Here is a 14,021-nt window from a genome sequence, read left to right on the forward strand (position 1 = left end):
ACCTCTTCAACTTCCTTGAAATACCATAACATAAAGATGGCCATCAACCATCAATGTTTTTTAAAACGGTGGCCGGGCGATGTTAATTAGTTTTCCCATCGATGGATGAGAGAGAGACAATGTTTTTTTTACTTTAACTGGACGGATCTTAGCCCCGCCCCTTTCTTGAATTAGTCCGTGGCCCATCGTACCCCCAGCAGTGGTGGCCATCAAAGGGGTGCAAATCATCAATGATTCCCCATAGATGGTTTTTGTGCCATGGATGGTAATCACCAATGGCCATCCCAACCATAACAGTACAAGAATACTAAAACTATGGCAATAGAGTATTCATGATAACCTTCTAAAACATTAGAAGCTATGGTTTTCCAAAACAATTTTGATATTCTGTATTTTACCAGTGAATAAGCCAAGCATCAGCCAGGCATCAAAAAATTACATGAAACTCATGGTTGTTCCTCTCCACGGAAATCTTTAGTAAAAGGCGAAAGATTTATTCGATCTGAAGAGAAACCAGAGTATACTAAAGAAGTGTCATGATTATCTCCCCGGATTCAAACAGACCTCAGTTTACCAAGAGAGAGGATTTTAGACACATATATGAAACAATTTTCAAACATAAACTATAAAATACTAATATATTTACAACAGTAAAATTAAAAGGGCAAAATTTTACTTCCAAAATGCAAAATCAAAACAAACAATAAAAAAACCACTGCAATGTATCAGATGCATCATGGGAAAGTATTCAAATGAGACTACCAAGTAAAGAAAGAATTACAGTCAGAATTGTCGAATGGTGATTCAAAACCAGTTCTTCAACTTGGTCGAGTACCTACAGACAACACTATGGTATACAGTGCTGGAATAACATCTTGGTAACAGAGTATTCTGGAGAATCATCTACAAGAGAAGAAACACATTTATTTCCCCAGTTTTACATTAAAAAACAAAATCAACATTTAAATGTCAAATTCTAAAAAATTGAATGAAAAAATTGACATTTCTGAATTTCAGTAGTAAATAAGCCCAGCATCCGTCAACCAGACAGCATATAAAAAACTTGCATGAAATTCATGAAAATCTTTAGTAATTGACAAAAGATTTATTTGATCTTAAGAAAAAGACAAGTACACCGAGTGTCACTGTTACCTCCCTGGATGCAAACAGACCTCATTTCAACAAGCGAGAGGACAGAACAAACTTATAGTTGTTATTATTATTCTTATCATTTATTTATATGGCACCACAAGTGTTCCGCAGCACCTTACAAAGTACATAAACAAATAGGTGACCAATGACTTACAGTACAATACAAAACAAAGCAGGACAAGGACATGGATAATATACATTGCTACATACCACCCACATAGGCAGCAAAGCATAAGCAACCAAGTGCTAGGTGCCCTAGTGGGGAGTAAGAAGTAGATGAAAGTAAAGTAGGGAGAAGCACAAGAGGCACAATTTTCAAGCCCATCCTATATAATCCTAAATAAATGTAATATTTTTCAAAGTTAAAAAAGGATAAACTTGCAGAGAACCTATGAACTGTATCAGATGAAACATAAATAAGAGTGCACTTTACACTACGAAGCAGTGTTTCCACGTTCAAGTTTTCAGATCCCTACCTATTTTTCCTGGTCAAACTTTGAACTTCAAATGCTGCGGTACACACATAACAACATGAATGATACAAAACTATGGTATAAAGACACACGGTCGACAGTTACCATCACATTCAAAAAGTCGACACAACAATACTGACGTGTTCAACATGTCAACAGACACCACATGGACATCCTCTGAATGTTGACATGTTTAAAAGTATAACATGTCAACATTATGCACATCAACATGAGAACTGTCGAACTAACATACCACACCCCAAAACTACTATATACAAAAAAAAGGTAAAAACATAATATTTTACCATAAGTCAAAAACAAATTGAATGTAAACCGAAAAAGAGAATCAGAAATTGGAAACAGTAAAACTTCTAAACTGGGTCAAATTTTCATGCAAACAAACTAAAACAAAAGGAAACTACCTAATTTACCTCTTCAACTTCCTTGAAATACCATAACATAAAGATGGCCATCAACCATCAATGTTTTTTAAAACGGTGGCCGGGCGATGTTAATTAGTTTTCCCATCGATGAATGAGAGAGAGACAATGTTTTTTTTACTTTAACTGGACGGATCTTAGCCCCGCCCCTTTCTTGAATTAGTCCGTGGCCCATCGTACCCCCAGCAGTGGTGGCCATCAAAGGGGTGCAAATCATCAATGATTCCCCATAGATGGTTTTTGTGCCATGGATGGTAATCACCAATGGCCATCCCAACCATAACAGTACAAGAATACTAAAACTATGGCAATAGAGTATTCATGATAACCTTCTAAAACATTAGAAGCTATGGTTTTCCAAAACAATTTTGATATTCTGTATTTTACCAGTGAATAAGCCAAGCATCAGCCAGGCATCAAAAAATTACATGAAACTCATGGTTGTTCCTCTCCACGGAAATCTTTAGTAAAAGGCGAAAGATTTATTCGATCTGAAGAGAAACCAGAGTATACTAAAGAAGTGTCATGATTATCTCCCCGGATTCAAACAGACCTCAGTTTACCAAGAGAGAGGATTTTAGACACATATATGAAACAATTTTCAAACATAAACTATAAAATACTAATATATTTACAACAGTAAAATTAAAAGGGCAAAATTTTACTTCCAAAATGCAAAATCAAAACAAACAATAAAAAAACCACTGCAATGTATCAGATGCATCATGGGAAAGTATTCAAATGAGACTACCAAGTAAAGAAAGAATTACAGTCAGAATTGTCGAATGGTGATTCAAAACCAGTTCTTCAACTTGGTCGAGTACCTACAGACAACACTATGGTATACAGTGCTGGAATAACATCTTGGTAACAGAGTATTCTGGAGAATCATCTACAAGAGAAGAAACACATTTATTTCCCCAGTTTTACATTAAAAAACAAAATCAACATTTAAATGTCAAATTCTAAAAAATTGAATGAAAAAATTGACATTTCTGAATTTCAGTAGTAAATAAGCCCAGCATCCGTCAACCAGACAGCATATAAAAAACTTGCATGAAATTCATGAAAATCTTTAGTAATTGACAAAAGATTTATTTGATCTTAAGAAAAAGACAAGTACACCGAGTGTCACTGTTACCTCCCTGGATGCAAACAGACCTCATTTCAACAAGCGAGAGGACAGAACAAACTTATAGTTGTTATTATTATTCTTATCATTTATTTATATGGCACCACAAGTGTTCCGCAGCACCTTACAAAGTACATAAACAAATAGGTGACCAATGACTTACAGTACAATACAAAACAAAGCAGGACAAGGACATGGATAATATACATTGCTACATACCACCCACATAGGCAGCAAAGCATAAGCAACCAAGTGCTAGGTGCCCTAGTGGGGAGTAAGAAGTAGATGAAAGTAAAGTAGGGAGAAGCACAAGAGGCACAATTTTCAAGCCCATCCTATATAATCCTAAATAAATGTAATATTTTTCAAAGTTAAAAAAGGATAAACTTGCAGAGAACCTATGAACTGTATCAGATGAAACATAAATAAGAGTGCACTTTACACTACGAAGCAGTGTTTCCACGTTCAAGTTTTCAGATCCCTACCTATTTTTCCTGGTCAAACTTTGAACTTCAAATGCTGCGGTACACACATAACAACATGAATGATACAAAACTATGGTATAAAGACACACGGTCGACAGTTACCATCACATTCAAAAAGTCGACACAACAATACTGACGTGTTCAACATGTCAACAGACACCACATGGACATCCTCTGAATGTTGACATGTTTAAAAGTATAACATGTCAACATTATGCACATCAACATGAGAACTGTCGAACTAACATACCACACCCCAAAACTACTATATACAAAAAAAAGGTAAAAACATAATATTTTACCATAAGTCAAAAACAAATTGAATGTAAACCGAAAAAGAGAATCAGAAATTGGAAACAGTAAAACTTCTAAACTGGGTCAAATTTTCATGCAAACAAACTAAAACAAAAGGAAACTACCTAATTTACCTCTTCAACTTCCTTGAAATACCATAACATAAAGATGGCCATCAACCATCAATGTTTTTTAAAACGGTGGCCGGGCGATGTTAATTAGTTTTCCCATCGATGAATGAGAGAGAGACAATGTTTTTTTTACTTTAACTGGACGGATCTTAGCCCCGCCCCTTTCTTGAATTAGTCCGTGGCCCATCGTACCCCCAGCAGTGGTGGCCATCAAAGGGGTGCAAATCATCAATGATTCCCCATAGATGGTTTTTGTGCCATGGATGGTAATCACCAATGGCCATCCCAACCATAACAGTACAAGAATACTAAAACTATGGCAATAGAGTATTCATGATAACCTTCTAAAACATTAGAAGCTATGGTTTTCCAAAACAATTTTGATATTCTGTATTTTACCAGTGAATAAGCCAAGCATCAGCCAGGCATCAAAAAATTACATGAAACTCATGGTTGTTCCTCTCCACGGAAATCTTTAGTAAAAGGCGAAAGATTTATTCGATCTGAAGAGAAACCAGAGTATACTAAAGAAGTGTCATGATTATCTCCCCGGATTCAAACAGACCTCAGTTTACCAAGAGAGAGGATTTTAGACACATATATGAAACAATTTTCAAACATAAACTATAAAATACTAATATATTTACAACAGTAAAATTAAAAGGGCAAAATTTTACTTCCAAAATGCAAAATCAAAACAAACAATAAAAAAACCACTGCAATGTATCAGATGCATCATGGGAAAGTATTCAAATGAGACTACCAAGTAAAGAAAGAATTACAGTCAGAATTGTCGAATGGTGATTCAAAACCAGTTCTTCAACTTGGTCGAGTACCTACAGACAACACTATGGTATACAGTGCTGGAATAACATCTTGGTAACAGAGTATTCTGGAGAATCATCTACAAGAGAAGAAACACATTTATTTCCCCAGTTTTACATTAAAAAACAAAATCAACATTTAAATGTGAAATTCTAAAAAATTGAATGAAAAAATTGACATTTCTGAATTTCACTAGTAAATAAGCCCAGCATCCGTCAACCAGACAGCATATAAAAAACTTGCATGAAATTCATGAAAATCTTTAGTAAATGACAAAAGATTTATTTGATCTTAAGAAAAAGACAAGTACACCGAGTGTCACTGTTACCTCCCTGGATGCAAACAGACCTCATTTCAACAAGCGAGAGGACAGATCAAACTTATAGTTGTTATTATTATTCTTATCATTTATTTATATGGCACCACAAGTGTTCCGCAGCACCTTACAAAGTACATAAACAAATAGGTGACCAATGACTTACAGTACAATACAAAACAAAGCAGGACAAGGACATGGATAATATACATTGCTACATACCACCCACATAGGCAGCAAAGCATAAGCAACCAAGTGCTAGGTGCCCTAGTGGGGAGTAAGAAGTAGATGAAAGTAAAGTAGGGAGAAGCAAAAGAGGCACAATTTTCAAGCCCATCCTATATAATCCTAAATAAATGTAATATTTTTCAAAGTTAAAAAAGGATAAACTTGCAGAGAACCTATGAACTGTATCAGATGAAACATAAATAAGAGTGCACTTTACACTACGAAGCAGTGTTTCCACGTTCAAGTTTTCAGATCCCTACCTATTTTTCCTGGTCAAACTTTGAACTTCAAATGCTGCGGTACACACATAACAACATGAATGATACAAAACTATGGTATAAAGACACACGGTCGACAGTTACCATCACATTCAAAATGTCGACACAACAATACTGACGTGTTCAACATGTCAACAGACACCACATGGACATCCTCTGAATGTTGACATGTTTAAAAGTATAACATGTCGACATTATGCACATCAACATGAGAACTGTCGAACTAACATACCACACCCCAAAACTACTATATACAAAAAAAAGGTAAAAACATAATATTTTACCATAAGTCAAAAACAAATTGAATGTAAACCGAAAAAGAGAATCAGAAATTGGAAACAGTAAAACTTCTAAACTGGGTCAAATTTTCATGCAAACAAACTAAAACAAAAGGAAACTACCTAATTTACCTCTTCAACTTCCTTGAAATACCATAACATAAAGATGGCCATCAACCATCAATGTTTTTTAAAACGGTGGCCGGGCGATGTTAATTAGTTTTCCCATCGATGGATGAGAGAGAGACAATGTTTTTTTTACTTTAACTGGACGGATCTTAGCCCCGCCCCTTTCTTGAATTAGTCCGTGGCCCATCGTACCCCCAGCAGTGGCGGCCATCAAAGGGGTGCAAATCATCAATGATTCCCCATAGATGGTTTTTGTGCCATGGATGGTAATCACCAATGACCATCCCAACCATAACAGTACAAGAATACTAAAACTATGGCAATAGAGTATTCATGATAACCTTCTAAAACATTAGAAGCTATGGTTTTCCAAAACAATTTTGATATTCTGTATTTTACCAGTGAATAAGCCCAGCATCAGCCAGGCATCAAAAAATTACATGAAACTCATGGTTGTTCCTCTCCACGGAAATCTTTAGTAAAAGGCGAAAGATTTATTCGATCTGAAGAGAAACCAGAGTATACTAAAGAAGTGTCATGATTATCTCCCCGGATTCAAACAGACCTCAGTTTACCAAGAGAGAGGATTTTAGACACATATATGAAACAATTTTCAAACATAAACTATAAAATACTAATATATTTACAACAGAAAAATTAAAAGGGCAAAATTTAACTTCCAAAATGCAAAATCAAAACAAACAAAAAAAAACCCACTGCAATGTATCAGATGCATCATGGGAAAGTATTCAAATGAGACTACCAAGTAAAGAAAGAATTACAGTCAGAATTGTCGAATGGTTATTTAAAACCAGTTCTTCAACTTGGTCGAGTACCTACAGACAACACTATGGTATACAGTGCTGGAATAACATCTTGGTAACAGAGTATTCTGGAGAATCATCTACAAGAGAAGAAACACATTTATTTCCCCAGTTTTACATTAAAAAACAAAATCAACATTTAAATGTCAAATTCTAAAAAATTGAATGAAAAAATTGACATTTCTGAATTTCACTAGTAAATAAGCCCAGCATCCGTCAACCAGACAGCATATAAAAAACTTGCATGAAATTCATGAAAATCTTTAGTAAATGACAAAAGATTTATTTGATCTTAAGAAAAAGACAAGTACACCGAGTGTCACTGTTACCTCCCTGGATGCAAACAGACCTCATTTCAACAAGCGAGAGGACAGAACAAACTTATAGTTGTTATTATTATTCTTATCATTTATTTATATGGCACCACAAGTGTTCCGCAGCACCTTACAAAGTACATAAACAAATAGGTGACCAATGACTTACAGTACAATACAAAACAAAGCAGGACAAGGACATGGATAATATACATTGCTACATACCACCCACATAGGCAGCAAAGCATAAGCAACCAAGTGCTAGGTGCCCTAGTGGGGAGTAAGAAGTAGATGAAAGTAAAGTAGGGAGAAGCACAAGAGGCACAATTTTCAAGCCCATCCTATATAATCCTAAATAAATGTAATATTTTTCAAAGTTAAAAATGGATAAACTTGCAGAGAACCTATGAACTGTATCAGATGAAACATAAATAAGAGTGCACTTTACACTACGAAGCAGTGTTTCCACGTTCAAGTTTTCAGATCCCTACCTATTTTTCCTGGTCAAACTTTGAACTTAAAATGCTGCGGTACACACATAACAACATGAATGATACAAAACTATGGTATAAAGTCACACGGTCGACAGTTACCATGACATTCAAAATGTCGACACAACAATGCTGACATGTTCAACATGTCAACAGATACCACATGGACATCCTCTGAATGTTGACATGTTTAAAAGTATAACATGTCGACATTATGCACATCAACATGAGAACTGTCGAACTAACATACCAAACCCCAAAACTACTATATACAAAAAAAAGGTAAAAACATCATATTTTACCATAAGTCAAAAACAAATTGAATGTAAACCGAAAAAGAGAATCAGAAATTGGAAACAGTAAAACTTCAAAACTGGGTCATATTTTCATGCAAACAAACTAAAACAAAAGGAAACTACCTAATTTACCTCTTCAACTTCCTTGAAATACCATAACATAAAGATGGCCATCAACCATCAATGTTTTTTAAAACGGTGGCCGGGCGATGTTAATTAGTTTTCCCATCGATGGATGAGAGAGAGACAATGTTTTTTTTACTTTAACTGGACGGATCTTAGCCCCGCCCCTTTCTTGAATTAGTCCGTGGCCCATCGTACCCCCAGCAGTGGTGGCCATCAAAGGGGTGCAAATCATCAATGATTCCCCATAGATGGTTTTTGTGCCATGGATGGTAATCACCAATGGCCATCCCAACCATAACAGTACAAGAATACTAAAACTATGGCAATAGAGTATTCATGATAACCTTCTAAAAACATTAGAAGCTATGGTTTTCCAAAACAATTTTGATATTCTGTATTTTACCAGTGAATAAGCCAAGCATCAGCCAGGCATCAAAAAATTACATGAAACTCATGGTTGTTCCTCTCCACGGAAATCATTAGTAAAAGGCGAAAGATTTATTCAATCTGAAGAGAAACCAGAGTATACTAAAGAAGTGTCATGATTATCTCCCCGGATTCAAACAGACCTCAGTTTACCAAGAGAGAGGATTTTAGACACATATATGAAACAATTTTCAAACATAAACTATAAAATACTAATATATTTACAACAGAAAAATTAAAACGGCAAAATTTTACTTCCAAAATGCAAAATCAAAACAAAAAAAAAAAAAACCACTGCAATGTATCAGATGCATCATGGGAAAGTATTCAAATGAGACTACCAAGTAAAGAAAGAATTACAGTCAGAATTGTCGAATGGTGATTCAAAACCAGTTCTTCAACTTGGTCGAGTACCTACAGACAACACTATGGTATACAGTGCTGGAATAACATCTTGGTAACAGAGTATTCTGGAGAATCATCTACAAGAGAAGAAACACATTTATTTCCCCAGTTTTACATTAAAAAACAAAATCAACATTTAAATGTCAAATTCTAAAAAATTGAGTGAAAAAATTGACATTTCTGAATTTCACTAGTAAATAAGCCCAGCATCCGTCAACCAGACAGCATATAAAAAACTTGCATGAAATTCATGAAAATCTTTAGTAAATGACAAAAGATTTATTTGATCTTAAGAAAAAGACAAGTACACCGAGTGTCACTGTTACCTCCCTGGATGCAAACAGACCTCATTTCAACAAGCGAGAGGACAGAACAAACTTATAGTTGTTATTATTATTCTTATCATTTATTTATATGGCACCACAAGTGTTCCGCAGCACCTTACAAAGTACATAAACAAATAGGTGACCAATGACTTACAGTACAATACAAAACAAAGCAGGACAAGGACATGGATAATATACATTGCTACATACCACCCACATAGGCAGCAAAGCATAAGCAACCAAGTGCTAGGTGCCCTAGTGGGGAGTAAGAAGTAGATGAAAGTAAAGTAGGGAGAAGCACAAGAGGCACAATTTTCAAGCCCATCCTATATAATCCTAAATAAATGTAATATTTTTCAAAGTTAAAAAAGGATAAACTTGCAGAGAACCTATGAACTGTATCAGATGAAACATAAATAAGAGTGCACTTTACACTACGAAGCAGTGTTTCCACGTTCAAGTTTTCAGATCCCTACCTATTTTTCCTGGTCAAACTTTGAACTTCAAATGCTGCGGTACACACATAACAACATGAATGATACAAAACTATGGTATAAAGACACACGGTCGACAGTTACCATCACATTCAAAATGTCGACACAACAATACTGACGTGTTCAACATGTCAACAGACACCACATGGACATCCTCTGAATGTTGACATGTTTAAAAGTATAACATGTCGACATTATGCACATCAACATGAGAACTGTCGAACTAACATACCACACCCCAAAACTACTATATACAAAAAAAAGGTAAAAACATAATATTTTACCATAACTCAAAAACAAATTGAATGTAAACCGAAAAAGAGAATCAGAAATTGGAAACAGTAAAACTTCTAAACTGGGTCAAATTTTCATGCAAACAAACTAAAACAAAAGGAAACTACCTAATTTACCTCTTCAACTTCCTTGAAATACCATAACATAAAGATGGCCATCAACCATCAATTTTTTTTAAAACGGTGGCCGGGCGATGTTAATTAGTTTTCCCATCGATGAATGAGAGAGAGACAATGTTTTTTTTACTTTAACTGGACGGATCTTAGCCCCGCCCCTTTCTTGAATTAGTCCGTGGCCCATCGTACCCCCAGCAGTGGTGGCCATCAAAGGGGTGCAAATCATCAATGATTCCCCATAGATGGTTTTTGTGCCATGGATGGTAATCACCAATGGCCATCCCAACCATAACAGTACAAGAATACTAAAACTATGGCAATAGAGTATTCATGATAACCTTCTAAAACATTAGAAGCTATGGTTTTCCAAAACAATTTTGATATTCTGTATTTTACCAGTGAATAAGCCAAGCATCAGCCAGGCATCAAAAAATTACATGAAACTCATGGTTGTTCCTCTCCACGGAAATCTTTAGTAAAAGGCGAAAGATTTATTCGATCTGAAGAGAAACCAGAGTATACTAAAGAAGTGTCATGATTATCTCCCCGGATTCAAACAGACCTCAGTTTACCAAGAGAGAGGATTTTAGACACATATATGAAACAATTTTCAAACATAAACTATAAAATACTAATATATTTACAACAGAAAAATTAAAAGGGCAAAATTTTACTTCCAAAATGCAAAATCAAAACAAACAATAAAAAAACCACTGCAATGTATCAGATGCATCATGGGAAAGTATTCAAATGAGACTACCAAGTAAAGAAAGAATTACAGTCAGAATTGTCGAATGGTGATTCAAAACCAGTTCTTCAACTTGGTCGAGTACCTACAGACAACACTATGGTATACAGTGCTGGAATAACATCTTGGTAACAGAGTATTCTGGAGAATCATCTACAAGAGAAGAAACACATTTATTTCCCCAGTTTTACATTAAAAAACAAAATCAACATTTAAATGTCAAATTCTAAAAAATTGAATGAAAAAATTGACATTTCTGAATTTCAGTAGTAAATAAGCCCAGCATCCGTCAACCAGACAGCATATAAAAAACTTGCATGAAATTCATGAAAATCTTTAGTAAATGACAAAAGATTTATTTGATCTTAAGAAAAAGACAAGTACACCGAGTGTCACTGTTACCTCCCTGGATGCAAACAGACCTCATTTCAACAAGCGAGAGGACAGAACAAACTTATAGTTGTTATTATTATTCTTATCATTTATTTATATGGCACCACAAGTGTTCCGCAGCACCTTACAAAGTACATAAACAAATAGGTGACCAATGACTTACAGTACAATACAAAACAAAGCAGGACAAGGACATGGATAATATACATTGCTACATACCACCCACATAGGCAGCAAAGCATAAGCAACCAAGTGCTAGGTGCCCTAGTGGGGAGTAAGAAGTAGATGAAAGTAAAGTAGGGAGAAGCACAAGAGGCACAATTTTCAAGCCCATCCTATATAATCCTAAATAAATGTAATATTTTTCAAAGTTAAAAAAGGATAAACTTGCAGAGAACCTATGAACTGTATCAGATGAAACATAAATAAGAGTGCACTTTACACTACGAAGCAGTGTTTCCACGTTCAAGTTTTCAGATCCCTACCTATTTTTCCTGGTCAAACTTTGAACTTCAAATGCTGCGGTACACACATAACAACATGAATGATACAAAACTATGGTATAAAGACACACGGTCGACAGTTACCATCACATTCAAAAAGTCGACACAACAATACTGACGTGTTCAACATGTCAACAGACACCACATGGACATCCTCTGAATGTTGACATGTTTAAAAGTATAACATGTCAACATTATGCACATCAACATGAGAACTGTCGAACTAACATACCACACCCCAAAACTACTATATACAAAAAAAAGGTAAAAACATAATATTTTACCATAAGTCAAAAACAAATTGAATGTAAACCGAAAAAGAGAATCAGAAATTGGAAACAGTAAAACTTCTAAACTGGGTCAAATTTTCATGCAAACAAACTAAAACAAAAGGAAACTACCTAATTTACCTCTTCAACTTCCTTGAAATACCATAACATAAAGATGGCCATCAACCATCAATGTTTTTTAAAACGGTGGCCGGGCGATGTTAATTAGTTTTCCCATCGATGAATGAGAGAGAGACAATGTTTTTTTTACTTTAACTGGACGGATCTTAGCCCCGCCCCTTTCTTGAATTAGTCCGTGGCCCATCGTACCCCCAGCAGTGGTGGCCATCAAAGGGGTGCAAATCATCAATGATTCCCCATAGATGGTTTTTGTGCCATGGATGGTAATCACCAATGGCCATCCCAACCATAACAGTACAAGAATACTAAAACTATGGCAATAGAGTATTCATGATAACCTTCTAAAACATTAGAAGCTATGGTTTTCCAAAACAATTTTGATATTCTGTATTTTACCAGTGAATAAGCCAAGCATCAGCCAGGCATCAAAAAATTACATGAAACTCATGGTTGTTCCTCTCCACGGAAATCTTTAGTAAAAGGCGAAAGATTTATTCGATCTGAAGAGAAACCAGAGTATACTAAAGAAGTGTCATGATTATCTCCCCGGATTCAAACAGACCTCAGTTTACCAAGAGAGAGGATTTTAGACACATATATGAAACAATTTTCAAACATAAACTATAAAATACTAATATATTTCCAACAGTAAAATTAAAAGGGCAAAATTTTACTTCCAAAATGCAAAATCAAAACAAACAATAAAAAAACCACTGCAATGTATCAGATGCATCATGGGAAAGTATTCAAATGAGACTACCAAGTAAAGAAAGAATTACAGTCAGAATTGTCGAATGGTGATTCAAAACCAGTTCTTCAACTTGGTCGAGTACCTACAGACAACACTATGGTATACAGTGCTGGAATAACATCTTGGTAACAGAGTATTCTGGAGAATCATCTACAAGAGAAGAAACACATTTATTTCCCCAGTTTTACATTAAAAAACAAAATCAACATTTAAATGTGAAATTCTAAAAAATTGAATGAAAAAATTGACATTTCTGAATTTCACTAGTAAATAAGCCCAGCATCCGTCAACCAGACAGCATATAAAAAACTTGCATGAAATTCATGAAAATCTTTAGTAAATGACAAAAGATTTATTTGATCTTAAGAAAAAGACAAGTACACCGAGTGTCACTGTTACCTCCCTGGATGCAAACAGACCTCATTTCAACAAGCGAGAGGACAGATCAAACTTATAGTTGTTATTATTATTCTTATCATTTATTTATATGGCACCACAAGTGTTCCGCAGCACCTTACAAAGTACATAAACAAATAGGTGACCAATGACTTACAGTACAATACAAAACAAAGCAGGACAAGGACATGGATAATATACATTGCTACATACCACCCACATAGGCAGCAAAGCATAAGCAACCAAGTGCTAGGTGCCCTAGTGGGGAGTAAGAAGTAGATGAAAGTAAAGTAGGGAGAAGCAAAAGAGGCACAATTTTCAAGCCCATCCTATATAATCCTAAATAAATGTAATATTTTTCAAAGTTAAAAAAGGATAAATTTGCAGAGAACCTATGAACTGTATCAGATGAAACATAAATAAGAGTGCACTTTACACTACGAAGCAGTGTTTCCACGTTCAAGTTTTCAGATCCCTACCTATTTTTCCTGGTCAAACTTTGAACTTCAAATGCTGCGGTACACACATAACAACATGAATGATACAA

The 14,021-nt window shown here is 35.2% G+C and overlaps 1 protein-coding gene and 7 non-coding genes across 8 annotated transcripts in view; all 8 read right to left on the bottom strand.

Moving 5' to 3' along the window:
• Positions 1 to 14,021, bottom strand: part of ARMH1 (armadillo like helical domain containing 1) — a 484,180-nt gene that overhangs the window by 363,344 nt on the left and 106,815 nt on the right. The window lies entirely within an intron of this gene.
• On the bottom strand, positions 408 to 522 carry LOC148454822 (U5 spliceosomal RNA). The gene has a single exon (XR_015874651.1). It is a non-coding gene; the product is annotated as a U5 spliceosomal RNA (small nuclear RNA).
• LOC148454823 (U5 spliceosomal RNA) lies at positions 2,462 to 2,576 on the bottom strand. Its single transcript, XR_015874652.1, has one exon. It is a non-coding gene; the product is annotated as a U5 spliceosomal RNA (small nuclear RNA).
• LOC148454824 (U5 spliceosomal RNA) lies at positions 4,516 to 4,630 on the bottom strand. The gene has a single exon (XR_015874653.1). It is a non-coding gene; the product is annotated as a U5 spliceosomal RNA (small nuclear RNA).
• Positions 6,570 to 6,684, bottom strand: LOC148454825 (U5 spliceosomal RNA). The gene has a single exon (XR_015874783.1). It is a non-coding gene; the product is annotated as a U5 spliceosomal RNA (small nuclear RNA).
• LOC148454826 (U5 spliceosomal RNA) lies at positions 8,625 to 8,739 on the bottom strand. Its single transcript, XR_015874728.1, has one exon. It is a non-coding gene; the product is annotated as a U5 spliceosomal RNA (small nuclear RNA).
• On the bottom strand, positions 10,679 to 10,793 carry LOC148454827 (U5 spliceosomal RNA). The gene has a single exon (XR_015874654.1). It is a non-coding gene; the product is annotated as a U5 spliceosomal RNA (small nuclear RNA).
• On the bottom strand, positions 12,733 to 12,847 carry LOC148454828 (U5 spliceosomal RNA). The gene has a single exon (XR_015874655.1). It is a non-coding gene; the product is annotated as a U5 spliceosomal RNA (small nuclear RNA).

The sequence above is a fragment of the Taudactylus pleione genome, unplaced genomic scaffold (assembly GCF_031769625.1).
Source record: "Taudactylus pleione unplaced genomic scaffold, aTauple2 ptg000969l, whole genome shotgun sequence".
NCBI classification, from domain to species: domain Eukaryota; kingdom Metazoa; phylum Chordata; class Amphibia; order Anura; family Myobatrachidae; genus Taudactylus; species Taudactylus pleione.